Source organism: Austrofundulus limnaeus, unplaced genomic scaffold (assembly GCF_001266775.1).
Source record: "Austrofundulus limnaeus strain Quisiro unplaced genomic scaffold, Austrofundulus_limnaeus-1.0 Scaffold595, whole genome shotgun sequence".
In the NCBI taxonomy this organism is placed as follows: Eukaryota; Metazoa; Chordata; class Actinopteri; order Cyprinodontiformes; family Rivulidae; genus Austrofundulus; species Austrofundulus limnaeus.
This window is the reverse complement of record NW_013952997.1, coordinates 59,530-64,168: the sequence shown is the minus strand read 5'-3', so window position 1 is coordinate 64,168 and position 4,639 is coordinate 59,530. Positions and strand designations below refer to the sequence as shown.

General features: G+C 41.8%; 1 long non-coding RNA gene across 1 annotated transcript in view; it reads right to left on the bottom strand.

Annotated features, from left to right (window-relative positions):
* Positions 1-1,027: 1,027 nt before the first annotated feature.
* The window catches only part of LOC106531076 (uncharacterized), a 5,797-nt gene continuing 2,185 nt past the window's right edge, over positions 1,028-4,639 (bottom strand). The window contains exons 2-3 of the long non-coding RNA XR_001311861.1: positions 1,494-1,515; positions 1,028-1,060 (exon numbers count right to left, since the gene is read on the bottom strand). This is a non-coding gene — a long non-coding RNA (uncharacterized LOC106531076). The remainder of the gene's footprint in view (positions 1,061-1,493; positions 1,516-4,639) is intronic.

Sequence of the window (4,639 nt, the reverse complement as noted above, 5' to 3'; positions counted from 1 at the left end):
TTTTGAGACTGAGAAGGTTTTCAAAGTATTGCTTCCACCACTCAACATCTTACATTAGGAGGTGTTTGCAGTGGCATCAAATTTTAAAGCGCAGCACCAATTTATTTCCCCATCTTTTTACAAGATCAACAGCAGATCAAAAATTGTGTTTTAGTGCGAATCCCTCAGGATGAACAAGCAAAGCGCCTCATTCTCAACTTTTCATTTAGAAAAAAACTTTCAAGCTTCACACATGGAAGAGAAATCCACCCAGAGAGGAGGAATACACAACTCTCTCTCCACTCTGGCCTCCAGGGAGCAGAGCACTGTGCACGCTGCAGACGAGTTCTCTTATCAGTTAAAGGAGACGATTTCTCCATTTCCAGGATGAAAATAAGAGTGTATTCTTCTGCTGTCGCTATCATCCCTGCTCATTACCTAAATAGAAAACACAGAGCTAAACGGAACAAGTTCATACCTGTTCCCCTGGGCTTCACAGAACACAAAGATCTCCTCTGTGAACCAGAGAAATCGTTGAGAAAGCAGCAGGAGAAGCTCAAACTGAGCTGTTTAAGACAAAACAGACAGAACAGGAGCTAAAAGGAGCAAAACACTATCAAAAAGTAACAGAATACTAGCTAAGAAGAACAAGTAGGTAATTGTTAACTAGCTAACTAACAGAATAAAAGGCTGAGGCATGTGTGTGTGTGTGTGGGGGGGGGGGGTATTATACAAAATCAACTTTTTTAATCAACTTTTTAAATCTTTATATCATGTTATAATCCTTCCCTCGTCAAACTCATACCTGAGTGTTGTTTTGACTCATTCATCAGCAGCACAGCTCCCGCCCCACAGAGCACCCCTCTCATGAAGAATTGCTGTGAAGACGTGCTGAAGTGGGAGTGTCAGAAACGATAGGAGGTTCTTAAAGAGACAGAGGCCAATTTCAAGGTGTTTAGATAGACTGAGTCTCATTTCAGGGGCTGGGTCCTCCTGAGTCCCGAGTGCTGTCCCAATTCATACGCTCCTTCTCAATGTGAAGTGATGAGGATATCCCAGGATTCATTGCACCGTCAGCAAACTGAACAGAGAAATGATGAGGGCTGAGTTTCTTTAACCAAGTTAGGATTAAAATTCATCAAATAATTTGTTTTTGCTTTGCAACTTAGCTGATGAAATTCCTGCTGCAGTGAGATGTTAAACAAAATGCTGTTTTTATTTTTCATTTTATTTACTTATTTATGTGTAACCTTCATTGATTAAATAATTGATTAACCTGGTTGTCTAAGTGATGACATCACAGTTTCTTACTGAGCTCCTGTCAGAATGGTTGTGATATTGACCTGAAGTGTGATGTTATTCCTCCAGTAAAAAGACGTGCATATACAACCCAATGCATTTTAAGGCTAAAGGCACGTGATTAAAAAAAGTAACACCTGGTAACGAGGTGGTTTGTAGTGACACAAACGTTTCTTCTGAAGACGAGGCCTTCTCGTTTCATTTATGCAGCCTACCTGCCTCTGTGGGCTGCAAGTCCTGAAATGAGGCACAGCCATGATGCAAAGTTTAATTTATTTTTGATATGAACAGCTTTCTCATAACAACTGAAGGAAAGACAGTTACTTGATTGTGGTATAGAATTAAACTATATGCCAGGAAAATACATAATTCACCCTCTTCCCCTCATTTAAAAAAAGCAAGAGCCAGACAAAATCTAAGAGAAATAAACTGAAAAGTAGCAAAAAGAATACCAAAAGTAGCTATATTCAAGCTAAAGCAGACATAAACAGCAAACATGCTGAAGCAGATTTCAAACTAAATACCACATAGCAGTAACATAATGACCCCCGCACGCAGAAATGCACCAGAACTCAGAAGTCTTTATTCCAAATAAATGATGCATCCCAAAATTGTAGTGGTTTGGGTGTGGGTCTTTTTTTAGGCGGGGCATTAGGTGACCTGATGGATAGTCCCTCATCAGAGCTAAACAACAAAAGAAATCTGAAGCTCCCATGTTTAATCATTTTTGAGCTATAACCATTTTTGTTTGTACAGATACCCCTTTTTCAGATAAATTGGAGGTCCGAGCGGGGGTGGGGGTGGAGGGTGGGGGCACTGATTGGTGGGCCTGATGGATAGAGCTTCATCAGAGCTAAACAACCAAAAAAATTTAAGTTCCTATGTTGAACAGTTGCTGAATTATAAGCATTTTGGTACGTCCAGACACCCATTTTTCAGAAAATTGGGGGTTAAGGAGGTGGGGGTACTTAATGGGGGGGTGGGGGGCACTGATTGGTGGGCCTGGTGGATAGAGCTCCATCAGAGCTAAACAACAAAAGAAATCTGAAGCTTCTATGTTGAACAGCTTCTGAGTTATAAGCATTTTTGCATGTCCATACACCCCCACTTTGAAAGGAGCCCCCTCCTCAAATATGGAGTCTATCGTAAAACCGTTGACTGGCGCAGTGTAGGTCAGACTCATCTACAGCCCTGCCAAATATCATGTTGATTGGCACAGCCGTTTTTGTGGTACTGTTGACCAAATATCACTGGAAAAATAAATAAATAACAAAAACATACAAAAACAATCAAAAGGAAAAAAGTTAAATAGGTCCTCTAGACGGGTTCTTCTTTAATGAAACTTTTCATCTCTCCTCCAAGAGACTTCTTCAGTCTGAGAGTTTCAGGCAAAATTACGGCTTTTGAGTCCTGCCTCCAGGTGACTGATACTCACATCACATGGCTATCGTTCACAACTGATTAACGCCTATTGTTAACAGGGGGTGGAGTGATACTGCCAATGGCAGCGCTGTAGGAGGGGGACAACTGAAAACTGAGACCTCCACCTCTGTTTAATGATGGACGGTCTTTCTTCACAAAAATGGCTTCTTTTACTCCTCTCTCAAACCAACGTTCCTCTCTATCAAGAATGAGAACNATTTTCGCCGGTCGCTTAGCTGGAGGAGGGCAAGCGATTGTCGCCTCACCGCACAGGCTCCACAGGAAATGAATGGAGAGCGAGCGATGTCACCTCCCGTGTGTCGAGCTCTTAAGGCAGGGGTGCTTACCAATCAATGCCTCAGCAACAATTGAGGAGTGTTCATCTTGGGGATAAGCTGTGTATTTATACATCTCCTCTGCAAGCTTCTGCAAAATGTCATGTTTCATGTCTCGTGACACTGACATGCATACCCCATTTCTCATAAATAAGGTTTCCCTGTCTCAGTCTATATTCAATGTCCACAGAGAAGTTTAGCACCTCAAATGTAGAAGGCCATGGGTCACGTGAGGTCTCCTCCTCGTTGTGTGGCAGTATATCAGTGTCAGATGAACTTGTTGTAGATAGATCACATTCTGAAGATAAAGTGCTGAAAGATGACAATGTTATGGTTACATTTTCTAGTGAGACAATCTTCAGTGTTGGTCTTGTAGGCAATTCAGCGATATCTGAGACATTGCAAAAAGCATTGTTGAACTCTGGACCTTCATAGTGAAGTATGAAGTCGTACTGAAGACTGAAATGCTTTTTCAGCTCACTTATGAGTTCTTCCAAGTTATTGGGCCTTTTCTGGAAAGTGATCTTGCGGATGTCATTTTCCCCAACCAATACTCTCACTGGCCATGCTTGGTCCATGATTCTGAAAGAATCAATTATGACATTAGCACAAAATATAACGTTTCAAGGTAACAAACAGCTGTCCTTTCACTCTGTAGGCAGAGAGGGGAGCAATGTCATTGAGGTCTTCTAACTGAGTTACAACCAGGCTTGAGCTACTTTTGCAGACTTCGTAAGATCTGAGGTGTTCATGATACCATGCAAACATCTGTGTGCAAATAAACCTAACATTGGTATTCACAACCAAAGCCTGATGAATCTGCCTGAACTCTGGAAGGCCTGCACATGAACCAACAGACAGCAACATGTCACTTGCATACTTAACACCATCTATGACAACAGATGTTGCTGCGAGGACTGTGTTTTGTGATGAATATCTTGCCAACAAATATTGCTGCACACTGTCTGGGAGAGAAGAAGCCATGATGCTTTTTGCTTTATCCAGTAAAACTACTGGTTTAAAAAATGTAGCAGAATCTAAGTGGTAGGCCATCATCTTCTGATGTCTATCGGCTAAAGTCAAAGGAACATTTCTGAAGTTGTGGGCTTCGCGAATGATTCTCTTGAAGATTTTGTGCTTCCCCTCAAACCTCATTGTCCACACATGGATGAGTGGTCCATATACTTGAATAAGATGGGGATAACGCTCCAAGTAATGGTGTTTTGGACGAAGCCTATATTGAGGGAATGCCTTTTGAAGCAAAGACCTATGCTCAGACACCTTGAAATCCAAATACTGGAGTGACTCCTCAGTAAACCTCAGAGACATGACCAACTCAACCACATCTTTCAGGTACAGTAGAACTTCCCATGTTTCATGTCCCTCTAGGATATAACGGCCAATCATCAGGGGAATCAGTCTGATCAGACTCCAGTTTTCATGACCATTCCCTCTAATTGTCCCTCTTGCTTGAAATGTTTTTGGTATTACCTGCGGCTGGTTGGTCTTGTCTGAATGTTTGTAGGGAGAATCACTGTTGGTATGGTGTTTTTGGGCTGATGTGCAGTGCCATTTGACCTCCAAACATGATGTGTATTCTGGCA